Raw genomic sequence first — 16,906 nt, forward strand, 5'->3', positions numbered from 1 at the left:
TGATTTTGTGGATTACCGGGTTTACTCTAATTTACCTGCATTACTCATATTTGTGCATACTGCTCTTTACTGCAACCATTAACAATATATTAGGTTAATTTACCACTAATCTGTCTGATGTTTGATTTTTGATACTAAACCTTACTTGCATTCAGGGTATCTACGTATCTATATTTGTGCCCCCACTAGCAGCGCAGTATCAATTTGCTGGGTGCCTCAGTGGGGATGAGTTTGTTCTCAGAGTCAAGGCAGAAGAACAGAGAACCTAATCTACCAAACGGCTCCTGCGGGGGTAGCACTACATGTTTTTTTGTTGTTGAGTTGAAATACATTTTAACAGTGTCTTTGTTTTTCCTTTCTTATTCCTTCTAATTCTTATTCCTACGAATTTACTAACACAATTAAAGTAAATGGTAATCTGATTTGTGATTAAAATGCTCTCGTGAAATTCTGTTCACATGAGCCTATTAGGCCCTTGGACAGGGGCGGATATAATCTTGTAAATGGAAAAATCTCAGTGTAAAAATCACTGTTAGGCCAGGGATACGCAAGCAATTTTTAGCAACAAAATCATTTTTTGGAAATCTTTTGAGATTGACCTCTTAGTAAGCTGCTCCACAAGAGACTTCCAGTAGCACAATTGATTTACTCTTCTCCTCTATAGAACTGAATGGGAGTAGGGAATCAAACACTCAAAAATATCTAATTTAGGAGATTCATGAGCGAACTCCCATTCAAGCCTACCAAATAAAATGAATCACATGAGACTAATCTCCCAACAATCCCCAAACAATCTCCTGCAGAAGTCTGTTTTGCAAGAGGTTTTTTTTTTTTCTTTCATTAAAAATTGCCAATGTAATCCTAGCCTTAGAAAGTTGGGCAACTAAATTCATGGGCAAATTTAGGCAACCTATTAATTACTATATGTGATCTGTACAAGAAAGGAACACATTAGCATACTAAATTATATGGTGGCTGGTGGAGTCCTAATGCCCTATACCCGCGGTCGGACTTTCCAACGGAAAATGTGCGATTGGATCGTGTTGTTGGAAAATCCGATCGTGTGTGGGCTCCAACTGACTTTTTCCGTCAGAATTTCCGACACACAAAAGTTTGAGAGCAGGATCTAAAATTTTCCGACAACAAAATCCGAGTAGTGATCAAACACCACCAAAAGAAAGATCTATTTGTGGGGAAAAAATTACATACATTTTATTTCAGTACAGTGCCGCACGGCCACACAATTTTTCTGTGCCGTATAGCAAAAAATGGTCTGGTCATGAAGGGAGTTAAATGTTTTGGAGGTCAAGTGGATAATAACAATATGACTTGTATAGCAATTGTATATGCTATATTATTTTATTCGTTATTGTTTTCCCACAAAGTGGGGTTACCGTTTCAGTACAAACATATGCTTGCCCGAAAAACCCCTTACACTATTGAGAGCTCTTGAAAACGTCACGATGAGAGTATGGGGTGACATCACTATGTACACACATCGGCAGATGAGAGTTGTCTAAGTGGTAAGAATAGCACCGACCAGTAAAAGTGGTTTAAATGGTTGTATTTAATACTGATAATACTATGCAATGAAGGTCTTTTTCTGTTCTGATATAATGAGTCTGAGCTTGTTTTATGTTGGAGGAAGAAAGTGTGGTGAAGGACTGCTCTGGAGGACTCTGCTCTAAATGTTTTCTGGAGGACAAAGGAAAGTGTTGTACCTTCAAATAATGGATTAAAGGCACGATCATATGCTTGTTTTGACCTACTGGGAATGGTTTCTTGGAGGTCAATTCCTTGCAGAGAGTTATTTTGTACATTAGAGAATAGAGGTGATGGCGGCATGTTGTGATAAAAATAGAAAAGTTTCGTTTTTAATTGAAGCACAAATGTCGGACTTCATTACAGGTGAGAAATAATGGAGTGATTGAAGGGCATCTGACACATTTGTTTCACGTAATGATAGTATTGTATGCAATGCGGTGTACACACTGTTACACCATTAAAAGAGAAGTATGTTAAGTTTTGTTTTTGCTAGTGGTGCGCTGAAATTTCGGCTGCCGAAACATATCGGGCAAAAATTGTGTTTTCAGCAGGCGGCCGAAAGAAAAAAAAGTGCAGAAAAAGAGGCGGAGCCGCCCGTCGGGTGCTGCACATGTATTATCCCGGAGCGTCCCTGTCAGAGTCTCCCCTCCCTCCTGCTCTTCTCATTCCTGTCATGAGATGCAGCCTCCCCAGTGTCCCGCCTCCTAGACTGCCTCTTGTGAGAGACAGCACACTGATCTGATGCCAGGAATCCTTGTGCTGTGTGTCATAGGAGGTGGGACATCGTTACAGCGGCTGCACGGTGATTCTGATTTGGCTCTGACACACAGCATGAGATTGCACTACCAGGCACTAGCAGGCTGTATCTCATGGGCACTGGTAAGCTATACATGATGGGCACTGGTAGGCTGTACATGCTGGGACTGGTAGGCTGTACATGATGGGCACTGGTAGGCTGCATGGCTTGGGCACATGCAGGCTGCTGCATCTGATAGGCACAGGCAGGCTTCTGCATCTGATGGGCACAGGCAGGCTGCTGCATCTGATGGGCACAGGCACTGGTGAGGCTGCATGTGGGGCGCAGACAGGCTGCAGCATCTGATGGGCACAGGCAGGCTACTGAATCTGACTGGTAGGCTGCATCTAACAGGCACTGGTGAAGCTGCATTTGATGGACACTGTTGAGGCTGCATTGATCTCCTGTATCATGTCTGCAGTCTCTGACCGTCTGCTGTATCATGTTTGCTAGAGGTGCACCGAATGGAAATTCTGCTAATACTATTAGCAGTATGTTTAAGTTTAAGTAAGAGATTGCAGACATGATACAAGAGTTTGTTAGAGACTGAGGACATGACACAAGAGATGGTTAGAGGCTGGGGACATGACACAAGAGATGGTTAGAGACTGAGGACATGATACAAGAGATGGTTAGAGGTTGGGCACACGATACAAAAGATGGTTAGAGACTGAGGACATGATACAAGAGATGGTCAGAGACTGCAGACTGCATTTTTCTTGACATTTCTTGCACTAAAGGTGCCAATAATGGCCAAACAATAAATTAATATTAATTTAAATTGATGATATTAATTAAAACGTTGAATATAATACAATTGTATATAAAAATATAAATATTTTTTAAAAACGGTCATTCTCAGTATCGGTTTCAGTTCTCAGCCTAGTGCATCCTTCATTTTCTTTCTCTTTCTTTCGGGGGGGGGGGGGGGATTTTCTCTTACTTAAGGCTTTGGCTAAGGAACAGGGAGTGAAGGGAAATCTCCACAATGGGACACAGATGGTAAAACAAAATGACAATGGTTATACTGTTGCTTACTGTATCCCCCCAAAAAATTGCTGCCTTTAGTTCTATTTTAACCACTTGCCAAGCGCAATACGTATATATGCGTTGCGGTTTGCAACTGGTTTACGGGGTGAAGCAATCAACCATAACCCCGGTATTGCTTTCTCCTAAAAGCATTCAAAGTAGCTCATGAGTCACTGGAATGCTTTCAGAAGCGTCGGGAGGGGGAGGGGTGACGTCCGGTGTGTCTCATGCCGCATACACAAGATCGGACTTTGCATCAGAGGACCGCCGGACTTTCCCGAGCGGACCTGCCCACACACGACTGGACTTTTCCGACGGACAATCCGCCGGACTATGGCGAGAGTCCGCCGGACTTTTGAAATGAACGGACTTGCCCACACACGGAGTAAAGTCTGTTCATTTTGAACGTGGCTCCAGGTAGATGACACCGGCGAGATTGACACCTTGCTAGCCCCGTCACCTGGTATGGATTTAAAGGGGAACCCCTATGCCGAAAAAACGCCGTGGGGTCCCCCCAAAGTCCATAGCAGACCCTTATCCAAACACACAGCCCGGCCGGTCAGGAAAGGGAGTGGGGACGAGCGAGCGCCCCCTCCTGAGCCATACCAGGTCGCTTGCCCTCAACATGGGGGGGTGCTTTGGAGAAGAAGAGATGGTTTGGCCCTCCACAGAAAACTGATCTAAACACCCCAAAGCACCTTGTCCCCATGTTGATGAGGACAAGGGCCTCTTCCCGACAACCCTGGCCGTTGGTTGTCAGGGTCTGCGGGCAGGGGGCTTATCAGAATCCAGGAGCCCCCTTTAATAAGGGGGCCCCCAGATTCCAGCCGCCCACCCTATGTGAATGACTATGGGGTACCATGTACCCTTACCCATTCACCTGGGGGAAAAAGTGTACATAAAAAAACACGACACAGGTTTTTAAAATACTTAGACAGCTCCGAGAGTCTTCTCTTCTTCCGTTTTCGGGGTTCTTCTCGCCGGACTCCTCCACTATCTTCTGCTAGCTCTTTTACTAGTGGAGGAGCCCGACTTTCTCCTTTGTCACCGCCGCCATCCGGGGGTCTTCTTCTGACTTCGGGAGTCTTGTCCCGCTCTTCAGGGGTCTTGTCCCGCTCTTCGGTTCTTCTTGCCGGGCCTCCGCTTTCTTCCAGCTCTTCTGCTTCTTCTTCTTCCCTTCCTCTTCTTCCTTCTTCCGATGTTGACAAGATCTCTCCTGCCGTAATGCTGGGGACGCATTGTGCGGCGACTTATATAGGGACAAGGGACGGGATCACCGGGTGATGTCACATGGTGACCCCGCCCCTTATGATGTCACAGTCCCAGCATCCCAGTTTGGGGTTATAAGTAATTTTCTAGCAAAAAAATACTGATTTAAAGTTGCAGTAAAGCCCCAAGGTTTTTCAAGGTGAAAAACCTTCTGTGCTGTTCTCCCCCCAAACTTTCGGGGGACCAGAATCTCACTGCATCTAGGTCTCCAGGAAGTGAGGGTAGCAGATAAGTGGAGAATCCCTTTTTGGGTGGAGTTCCTGTGACAACTGTGCATCTATGGCAGAGATGTGCATTATTTGTATTTTTCTTTATATTGCCCCTACATATACTTTAAGTAACCGCATATGAAATCACACTTCTTTCTCAAACGTGAAATATCACAGCAAGTGACAGAGGCAAGGACCCTCAGCTGCACGCAATGCAAACATCTTTCTAGTTCTGCTAACATCGATAGATTGAAAAACTAGTTCTGCTCTTCAGCCACCGTTTCAATTGCCAATTATGAATCTGGGGATTTTAGAGATTAAAAATGGAGGGAAAAAAATTAAAGTAAGGTTGTTAAAGCCTCTTGGCCATCTGCTCTGCATGAGGGCTCTCAATAAGTACATTAAGTGGCTTTCCTGCGTACTTGCAGCCTGGCCACTCATCTTGCTAATGATAACTTAGAAACACAGTACAGGACATATGTGCAATGCAGGCTCTGTAAGAGGCATGGAATGCTAATACTACCACAATACCTCCACCGCTACACAGGGAAGTTGTGTGACTACGAAAATGGGAGACCGCCAACTCTAACTAAAAGGAATTTTTTTAGTTCTGGGTGGTCATTAATGGGCTGAATCACATGGCAGAAGTAGCTGCCCCTTATTGCTATTTATTGCAAAAAGCCATTAACAGCAACAGCCACTCCGATGTATTTTGAATTTAAAGCTGAACTTAAGGCAGATATAATAAACACAAATTAATGTTGCTCTGTATTCACATATTCACCCTTAACCCCTTGTATGTTAATAAAAGTCTTGGTATTCAAGGCAATATCACGCTGCTACTGCAAATGTGTGTAATCGGATTTTCCGAGCGCGTGTACACAAGTCCGTCAGACAAAAGTCCAAAGAAAAAACATGCATGCTCAGAAGCAAGGATGAGCTGGAAGCGGTTGGTCTTGTAAACTATCGTTCGTAATGGAGAATTAACATTTGTGACGCGGCAAATTATGAAATCTCGAAATGCAAAGCACAATTCTCTTCTTCTTTAATCACTTCCTGCATGCCGGCCATCAAATGATGGCATGGATCTCCTTCTGGGTGGACATCATATGATGGCCTCCCAGAACGACCGTGGCGATTAGTGGTCCGTCAGACTGAGTAAGGATCTGACAGAGGCTCTTTACCATGTGATCAGCCATGTCCAATCATGGCTGATCACAATGCAAACAGGAAGAGCTGTTTATCGTTTTTTCCTCACTTGTGTCTGACAGACGCAGGTAGAGGAGAGCCGATCAGCTGCTCTCCTGACGGGGGGGGGGTGTTGACTGTTTATCAGCGCTGCCCCACCTCGGATGCCCACCCAGGACCACCAGGATGTCGCCAGGACAACCAGGGATTGGCACCACCCTGGACCACCAGGTATGACATCCTAGACCACCAGGGAAATACCAATTAGTGCCCAGGCAGCTGCCAATCCATGCCCACCCCCAATGCCTGCTAGTGTCATCAGTGATGCCTATCAATGCCATCTATTAGTGCCGCATATCAGTGCCCATCAGTGTCACATATTAGTGCCCAGCAGCACCCAGCAGTGCTGCCTATCAGTGCCCAGCAGTGCTGCCTATCAGTGCTACCCATAAGTACCTATCAGTACAGCCTTTCAGTGCCCAGCAGTGTCGCCTATCAGTGGCCATCAGTGCTGCATATCAGTGCCACCCATCAGTGCCGCCTACCAGTGCACATCAGTGCCGCCTACAAGTGCCCATCGTTAGTGCCACCTTATTAGTGCCTGTCAGTGCTGCCTTATCAGTGCCCATCAGTGAAGGAGAAAATGTACTTAACAGAAACAAAAGAAAAATGTTAGAGCGTGTGCAACAATTCTAGCACTAGACTTCCTCTGTAGCTCTAAACTGGTAACCTGTAAAAATTTCAAAGCAACGCCTATGGAGATTTTTAAGTACCAAGGTTTGGTGCCTTTCCATGAGTGTACTCAATTTTAAAGCATGACATGTTAGGTATCTATTTACTCGACGTAATGTCATCTTTCACATTATATAAAAAATTGGCTAATTTTTCTGTTTTCTTATTTTTAAATTCATGAAACCGTTTTTTCCCCCCCAAAAAAAGGCATTTGATAAATGATTGCAACTTTTTATCTTGCACGCTATTTGCACAATGGACATAATTTTATTCACCAGGGTGTCTGCTAAAAAAAATATATATGTTTGGGGGTTCTGAGTAATTTTCTAGCAAAAAAAATATGGTTTTTACATGTAGGAGAGAAGTGCCAGAATAGGCCCGGTATTGAAGTGGTTAAAAAAAAAATACATATATAAAAAAGTGATAAAAAAAATTTAATAAAATAAATAAAAATTACCATAAAAGCCACCCCATGCACATGTAAATGCAAATGTGCATGCAGCCTAAGGCACAAGCATATATGTTAAAGTGTTACTAGACCCACAACAGTAAAATCAGTCTGGATATGCAGTAAAGGATGCTCGTTATATTCACTGTGGAACCTAAGCGGTTAACCCTCCACATTGTATAAAAAGGCTGTTTGATCCTGTCTTCTCTGATCCTCCTCTACTTCCATAGTTCCCAAACCATCCCCTGATAGTACAGAGCCTCGGGGGCACTCTGCACATGCTCAGTTTGGTGTGTATTGCTAGAGCAGGTGTTCTCGATCAGGGTTCCATGGAATGATAAGGTTCCTCCAGAGGGTACTAGGGGCCCCTTGAACAATGAGCAATTTCTGCTTCTCAGATAAGTTCTTATTGACACCATTGATCTTTTTAGCTATCTGTAAGGGGGGGGGGGGGGGGGGATTATTCCCACTGACCACAATTGTAAGCACATTCTTCCCACTAACCGTCACATTAATGTATCATGAATTGTAGATATAGTAATTTTTAGCAGGGGTTTCCTGAGACCAGAAAGTTATTTCAAGGGTTCCTCTGTGCTGAGAAGGTTGCGAGAGGCTGTGCTAGAGTTTTTTTTGCTTGTGATCAGCACAGGCCAATCAGCATTGTCCAGACAGAGGGTCAGCGGTTATACAACCTCATAGGACAGTCAGAGGAGAATGACAACTCCTCCTACAAGTTTTAACCAGTGGTTGGACGGACACTGATAGAAGTCACAAGACTGCTATATACTGCTGATGAGAAAGGGTATTTAGCAGTTTATATTTTCTAAAATAATTAAATTGCCCTGTTCTGTGTACTGTGGGAGACCAGATATACTGAATGCAGGGTCCTGGGTTTAGTAATTCTAGAACCATTATTTAATTTATGGTTAACTCTAAGGCCGCGTACACACGCGCAGACTGTTCGCCCAACCTTGTTCGTCAAACAGTTTGACAAACAGTCCGCTCAAAATTAGCATGAACGGACTTGACCACACACGATGAACGAACAGTCCGCTGAAACCGTGCGCGATGACGTGAACGGCACGTACGACGGGACTAGAAAACGACGTCCTATACACTGCAATGCAACCTTCGGCGTGTAAATCCTTTCTGAGTATGCGCGGAACTTAGTTTGACGAACAAGCCTACACACGAGCGGACTGTCCGCTCAAACCAAGTTTCAGCGGACAGTTTTACGGAAATTCCGAAAAACTTTGTTCGTCAGACTGTCCAAAGTTGGGCGAACAGTCCGCGCGTGTGTACGCGGCCTAAATGGTTAACCTGTAAAGGCTTTCAAAGCATCGCATTTGGAGAATTTTGAGTATCACAGTTTTTTTAAATTTCGTGGGCGCCTGCAATTTTCAGACTTGACATGTTTGATGTCTATCTTAATCAAAACAACATCATCTTTTATATTTTTTATATATACACAATTGTATATCATATTGTGTATGTTTGCATGGAAATTACAGTACCTTTACTGTATTTTTTCCTGAGAATATACATTTGCAAAACATTGAGCAACATAAAAAAAATGCAACTGCCATTTTATTCTTCACTGTCTCTTCTTTCAGAAAATAAATTATTTCGGGGGGATTTAAAGTAATTTGTAGCAAAAAAAAAAAAATGCTGATTATGTGTGTCAAAAATAAAAAAAAATCCCCAGCAGATAAACGGTATAGCTAAAGGCAAAACAATTTTTTTTAAACTTTGGATAGAGCCTGTATCCCTATTTACCATGATCACAGTCAATGGCAGGGATTATCCCCGCCAGAACAAGAATAGAGGAGAAATAATCCAATGGGAACACTAGTTCTGATGACTACCAGAGATCCCCTCGCTTTGGAGGGATTTCCTCCCACCTTCTTGTTTTGGTTATGGGACAGGAATTGAAGGAATTACTGCAATGGGACACAGATGGCAAAAAAGTCAGCGGTTATACCCTTCCATACTCTATTCATAATGAAAAAAAAATGTTGCCTGTCGACCACCTAAGTGGGAATGTACATCATGGTTTTTGACGTTAAATACCGAGGTTATGGAGGTAGCTATAGCTGCCATAACCCTGGTATCTTTTTTTTTTGTCAGGTAGCCGTCTTTCAGATAAAAGTGATCCAGTCGGCAGATTTGCCACGGGATGACTTTCATAGGCAGCGGGAGAGGTGCCAATCCCACCACTTCCCAGTTGTTTCTGGGTTTACCGGAGCCATCGATAAGCACAGAAGCGACCTGGCCTGGCAGATGGCTGGGCAGGAAGTCAAGTCAGGGCAAGATGGCCCTCACTTGGCTCTATGCCCTTGGAGGACCAAAGCGACCCCTGACATCATTTTCGGTTCTTGGCCATCAACATTTTTTTTCTTTTCTTGAAATCAAAATATAAAAAAAAAAAAAATGTTGCTTTTAAATTAGGAGGACCTGTCCTGCTTATTTGTATTACAAGGGATGTTTACATTCCTTGTAATAGGAATAAAAGTGATGAAAATTTTTTTAAATAAAGGGACAGTGTAAAAAAAAAAATATAATAATAATAATTAAAGCTCCTCGTCCCTCCGTGCTCGATTATTTCTACTTATTTCTATTTCAAGGGATGCTTACATTCCTTTTAATAGGAATAAAAGTGATAAAATAAATCCCTCCAAGCTTGCGCGTAGAACGGTGTTCAAACCACACATATGAGGTATCACCACAATCGTTAGAGCTAAAGCAATAATTCTAGTGCTAGACCTCTTCTGTAAGTCTAAACAGGTAACCTGTAAAAAAATGTAAAGTCTCACCTATAGAGATCTTTATGTACCGTAGTTGGTCGCCATTCTACGGGTGTGCGCAATTTTAAAACATGACATGTTAGGTATCTATTTACTCGTGTAACATCATCTTTCACATTACACAAAAAAATTGGGCTAACTTTATTATTTTATTTTTGTTTTAATTCAGTAAAGTGTATTTTTTCAAAAACAGTTGCGTTTGAACGACCGCTGCGCAAATACAGCGTGACATAAAATATTGCAACAACCGCCATTTTATTCTCTGGGGTCTCTAATAACAAATATATAAATATATAATGTTTGGGGGTTCTAAGTAATTTTTTAGAAAAAAATACAGATTTTTACTTGTAAACAACAAATGTTATAAAAAGGCATGGTCTTAAAGCGGAGCTCCGTTGAAAAAAAAAATTTAAAGTCGTCAGCTACAAAAAGTGTAGCTACTGACTTTTAATAATCAGACACTCACCTGTCCCATGGTCCCGCTCCTCTCCCCTTCTTCTCCACGATGCTGGCATTCTTATTGTGGGCGCTCGGCTGTGGCTTCACAGCCGGGAATGCACTGCGCATGCGCGAGCCGTGCTGCGAATGGCCGGGCGATCTTCTGTAATGTGTCACAGAAGATTGCAGGGAGAGAAGGGGGAGAGGTGAACTTCCTTCCAGCGCCGGGAGGAAATAGAAGCTGGATAAAAAGAGGGTAACCACTCCCCCACCCCCCCAAAAAAAAATTACATGCTACATGTGGCATGTCAGGTGGTCACTATCGCCTAAAGCAGAAGTTCCATTTTTGGGTGGAGCTCCACTTTAAAGCGGATAAATATATTATATATATATATATATATATTTTTTTTTTATTTATTATTATTTTTTATGTAGGCTGTATCTTAACCCAAATTTGATATTGTATCCGCCTCTGTTCCTGCACAGCAGAGCTGAGGGTGAAGGAGGGAGAAGCAGGATAAGGAGCTGGTCAATGACTGCAGTGCAAGGAGCATGCTGATTGGAGGAGAGAGCATAGTGACAGATGACCTCATCAGTCTGCTGCTTCACCTTTTACTGTGCAGTCAAGGGCTGGGGGAGGGGCAAGCCCTCTAATGCCTTGTACACACGATTGCACATTCCGGCAACAAAATCCATGGGATTTTTTTCAGACGAATGTTGGCTCAAACTTGTCTTGCATACACACGGTCACACAATGTTGTCAGAAATTCCGAACGACAAGAATGCAGTGACGTACGACGAGCCGAGAAAATTGAAGTTCAATACCCAGTGCGGCTCTTCTGCTTGATTCTGGGCATGCGTGGAACTTTGTGCGTCGGAATTGTGTACACACAATCGGAAATTCCGACAATGGATTTTGTTGTTGGAAAATTTGAATACCAGATCTCAAATTTTATGCGACGGAAATTCAGATGGAAAATGTCTGATGGAGCCTACACACGGTCAGAATTTCTGATAAAAGGCTCCCATCGAACATTTTCCATCGGAAAATCCGACCATGTGTACGCCGCATTAGTGTTACTTTATTATAGCAGAATAAAACAATTAGGTCTCTGGCCCTGCCTGGCAGAGCTGTGTAAATATCAATCCTGGATGGACTGAAATACAACTATTTTGGCAGGTAAAACAGCTCCCTTATATGTATTTCATCCGTGTATTAAGTGGTTTTCCCTGGAGTTCGCCGTTCAATTTATTCACCTTGCAGTTTCATGTATTTCCCGCATATTTCAGTGACAAGATCTCCCTGCAGTAATATGTGTCTCCCCTCCCAGCTGGATTCCCCAATTATTTATTTTTGCTACGCTTTGCAGAATCCCTCAGACAAGAGTGACACCATTGTGCAGATCTGTAGTGCCGCAGCCATTCGGTGAAACAGAATTCTAGGAGCGTTGCTAATACTGATGCAGGTATTTTTCACAGTTTCTGGGACTTATTGACCCTGGATCAGGGGGATTGGCTCAGGGGGAATGGACCAAGGGGATTGGATCAGGGGGAATGGATCAAGGGGATTGGATCAGGGGGATTGGATCAGAGGGATTAGATCAGGGGGATTGGATCAGGGGGATTGGATCAGGGGGATTGGATCAGGGGGATTGGATCAGGGGGATTGGATCAGGGGGAATGGATCAGGGGGATTGGATCAGGGGGATTGGATCAGGGGGAATGGATCAAGGGGATTGGCTCAGGGGGATAGGATCAGGGGGATTGGATCAGAGGGATTAGATCAGGGGGATTGGATCAGGGGGATTGGATCAGGGGGATTGGATCAGGGGGATTGGATCAGGGGGAATGGATCAGGGGGATTGGATCAGGGGGAATGGATCAGGGGGATTGGATCAGGGGGATTGGATCAGGGGGAATGGATCAAGGGGATTGGCTCAGGGGGATTGGATCAGGGGGATTGGATCAGGGGGAATGGATCAGGGGGATTGGATCAGGGGGATTGGATCAGGGGGAATGGATCAGGGGGATTGGCTCAGGGGGATTGGATCAGGGGGATTGGATCAGGGGGATTGGATCAGGGGGAATGGATCAAGGGGATTGGCTCAGGGGGATTGGATCAGGGGGATTTTGTGTTTTTATGACCAGAGGTATCAAGTGGTGTCTGAACCAGGGTTCCAGAAGCTACAAATGAGGCCGGACCCCATTGCAGGTATTGGGGGTTCATCCTCAATCATCCATATTAGCACTTTCCTTTGCAGGTAAAATAAGAGCCATGTAAGGAGGCCCTCTTGATCCACTGCAAAATGTAGAGACATTCCTTCATACATCCCCGGATTTCAGTCACGTGACTCCAGAGATCACATGACCAAGCTTAGGAAACACACAGAAGAGCATACTGGTGTTGCAGTTGAAATGGCTCCCTGCACAGCTCTTAACGCCACCTCTTTACTCAGCAGGCTTTGCTAGATAATTAAGTGCAAGGAGACATTTCCCCAGAGGGGTCTCCAAAGCGGGGAAAAAAATTTACTGTCTCGGTACCCTGAACAGATTAAACATCAAATAAAACATAAAAATTTTATTGATACATAGTAAAGTATCCAGATACAAAAATTGCAACTATAAAAAAATTGTACACTGTGTGACAGTATGGATCCCTGTGCTAGTGATTGTCACCCAGGATTCATAAAAAAAAAAAAAAGGTTGAGAGGCTCCAGGAGGATTATTTAATTTGGAGGAAACTGTTTTATCAATTTCCTCTGTGGTTGGTAAAATCCAGTTGGGGACCTGGAGATTTCATAGCAATCTGGGTGGGATGGAATCGCCAACAGGGCCAAGGCTACCACTAGGCAAACTAGGCAGCCGCCTAGGGTGCACTGCTGCCTAGGGCGCACAGCCACTGCTGTTGCTACTCTCTTCTCTCTATAGCAAGCAACTAAATCTCAGCATCAGAAGGCAGCCATCGCTTCGTTCGCACATAATGTCAGAGGCACAGCAGTGGTGGAGGACTGTGTCTGTGTCCTGACTCCCAAATGAATGGAAGCAAGCAATCGTGCATTGATGGGTGCTGGTAGGCTGCATTTGATGGGCACTGGTGAGGCTGCATTGATGGGTGCTGGTAGGCTGCATTTGATAGGTGCCGGTGAGGCTGCATTGATGGGCACTGGTGAGGCTGCATTGATGGGAGCTGGTGAGGCTGCCTTGATAGGCGCTGGTGAGGCTGAATGGATGGACGCTGGTGAGGCTGCATTGATGGACGCTGGTGAGGCTGCATTGATGGGCGCTAGTAAGCTGAATTGATGGGCTCTGGTGAGGCTGCATTTGATGGGCACTTCATTTAAATGGTGGGGTATACATGGGCAGGGAAAAAGGGGGTCAGGGGTGGGGCCAAGGGGGGGCTGTAAAATGGTTTTGCCTAGGGTGTCAAAAATCCTTGCACCACCTCTGATCTCTAATCCTGGGACCAGGTTTTGGGAACAGCCAGGAGTCTGGCTTGTTGATTGTACAGGTTTACTATAAGCCCAGGACCGGGGGGTTCTGGGCTCCACCATCCCGAGGAGTCCAGGTGTGCAAGGGAGAAGTGTGCCTGTTGGCACAGGACAGTCTGACAGAGCAGACAGAGGGCCCAAGCTGGGAAGGTGTGAGAATGTCACCAGAGGTACAGAGTGGTTACCAAACAGGAACACAGTTACAGGGTCAAGAGGACCGAGGTCAATGCCTGAACAGCACTGCTGACCAGAGAGCCAGGTGGCTCAGTATTTTCTATTTGTTATTTCATTATTGCTTTGAAGTTGAAACCCCTGCGTGGGAATCCTGGATGGACTGTTTTTCTTTTACTTCGATAAACAAAAAACGCCCTTAAACTGCAAATCTGGCGTAGACTCAGCTCACTGGTAAGCTCTACACTGAAGCTAAATAACCCCCAATATTACAACTGGTACTCAAATAAACTCCATGGTGGGAAGGAAAGTAGTAGTTTTTACATTTCCTCAGTGCACCGTCATCCTCTACATGTTTCGCGGCTATAGACCGCTTCTTCAAGGGGAGCAAAATATAATCTATAGATAATGAGGCGGTTCACTTCGTGTTGTGCGCTATACAAATATCTCATTCATTCATTCATTCAAAGTGATAAAATTTACATGTTAAGCACCAATCATTAATGCTTGTATAAAAAAAAAAAAAAAAAGAAAAACTGTTAATTGGGAAGTGAAAAACATACAATCATCTACCAATGAAGGCCCATAGGAGATAAAGGCTAAACAGCAGTGAATAGGTGATAGATATGTTAGGGCAAATTATCAACTAAAAAAAAGGGAGTCTTGTTGTATAAAAGTTTGTATTAGTACACGTGTCCATGTAGTGCTTAACATGTAACAAAAGTATACATATAATCCATATAAATAACCTGTTCAGGCAGGGATTAATGTGTATAACAGGGGGGGAGAAAAGGGCAAGATTTACCCACTTGGAGGCTGTGGTGGGGTATGGGTACTCCCATGCAAACAACTTAGAAGCGTAGGCAGCAAAAAAGGCCACAGAGTTTCCAATCCGGTTTATAGAGAAGAGATAACTGGTATAAAAGGTATAAGGATCAATCATGGGTGTTTTGCATTTTACTTGCCTTTCTACCATCTCTCCATTTCATTTGTGCACTGCAGTCTGCCTCAGAAGTTTCTTTTGCATGTCGCTGCCTGGCTGGACTCGAGAACATACAGGGGGGAGGTGGGTGGAACTAAACAGTAGGCGCGGAGGAGGAAGTTAAATCTCCTGTAATGGGTCTCTGCCTCTCTCCTGCTCATGACATCCCTGGTTGCTACACGCCAAGCGGGCGGCAGGTAGCAACCAAGGGCGGATCCAGAGTCAAGTCTCGGGAGGGGCAATGCCAGAAACGAAGGTGTTGCTTACAGAACTCTAACGTATCGTACAGTCCTAAACTTGTCATTAGTACCGTGACAGTGCATATTTTTTAGCAATGATCACTATTAGTATCACTGGTCCCCAAAAAGTGTCAAAAGTGTTAGTTATTGGTCCAATCTCTCCGCTGCAATGTTGCAGTACCACTAAAAATCACTGATCGCCGTCATTACTAGTAAAAAGAAAAAATTAAATATAAATGCCATAAATATAGTTTGTAGACGCTATGAATTTTGCGCAAACCAATCAATATACACTTATTGGTATTTTTTTTTCTCAAAAAATATGGAGCAGAATACAGATTGGCCTAAACTGAGGAAGCAATATTTTTTTATAGCAAAAGCAAAAAAATATTGTTTTTTTATTTTTTTAAATTCTTGCTCTTTTTCTGTTTATATCGCAAAAAAAAAAAAAAAAAACGCAGAGATGATCAAATGCCACCAAAGAAAGCTCTATTTGTGGGAAAAAAAAGGACATCAATTTAATTTCGGTGCAGCATTGATTGCACAACTGCGCAATTATCAGCCAGTCAAAGTAACGCAGCGCAGGATCACAAGAAATAATCATACATAATGGCACACATGTATTTTGCGATTTGTCACATAACATTCATTCATACTTTTACTCACGTTTAGGCAATTCTTTTGGTAGTCTGGTGAGGGGATGGGTACCGTTCCCATGCAGGAGCAATGGAGTGGAGATGGATGGGTCTGGGATGGATGGATCCAGCAGTAATCTTCTCAATATTCTATGTAGAATTCACTCTGTAGACTGCACTGCACAAACCGGTGGAGAAGATGGAGGAGGTGGGTGGAGCTAAAACTAACTCAGGGGTGGCAGAGCGGAGGCCTGTAGCGTGGACAAGATGGAGGGGGAGCTGGGTGGGTGGGACCAACAACGTCAGGGGCGGACTCCAGAACTAAGATTGTGCCACTCTGCAGGAAGACTTCGTTTTTTAGCTGAACAGCTCAAATACAGTGACTGTGATTGATTATCACAGTCACTCACTCACTGGCATAACATTGACAGACTCAGTCAGTCTGCTCTGAGCTCTCCCGGCCTGGCTGCTGCTGCCTGATCTGTTCTCCAGGCTCCAGCAGCTCTGCTCCGCTGAGTCTGTGTCTGACTCTGTCTCCCTCCCACGTGACCGGCGTGACCGTGACGTCACTCGTTGCTAGACGCCAGGCGGCCCAGGCGTTAGCAACGAGTGCAGGAGAGAGGCTCCACCCACCGCTGTTCCTCCTCCTCCTATCTGTCTGCTGGGCATAATTACAAGTCTCTCTCTCTCTCTGCGCCGCTGCCCGCTGATCGGGTTATGTGAGAGAGAGAGACTCGGGCAGAGGAGGCAGCGGCACCGCACAGTCACACGCGAACGAACAGAGCATTGAGAGCAAGTGAGAATGTGACAATGACATGTCACTGTCTCACTCTCACTGCTACTATCTCGGGGGGGCAATTGACCCGTTGCCCCCCCCCCCTGGATCCGCCCCTGGTAGCAACCAGTTTGGGCACTGAGCCAGCAGTGTTGGTG

The 16,906-nt window shown here is 44.4% G+C and overlaps 1 protein-coding gene across 3 annotated transcripts in view; it reads right to left on the reverse strand.

Annotated features, from left to right (window-relative positions):
* GALNT13 (polypeptide N-acetylgalactosaminyltransferase 13) overlaps positions 1–16,906 on the reverse strand; it is a 538,975-nt gene that overhangs the window by 492,340 nt on the left and 29,729 nt on the right. The window lies entirely within an intron of this gene.

Source organism: Lithobates pipiens, unplaced genomic scaffold, assembly GCF_037356315.1.
Source record: "Lithobates pipiens isolate NorthernLeopardFrog02 unplaced genomic scaffold, aLitPip1_a1.2 Scaffold_22, whole genome shotgun sequence".
NCBI lineage: Eukaryota > Metazoa > Chordata > Amphibia > Anura > Ranidae > Lithobates > Lithobates pipiens.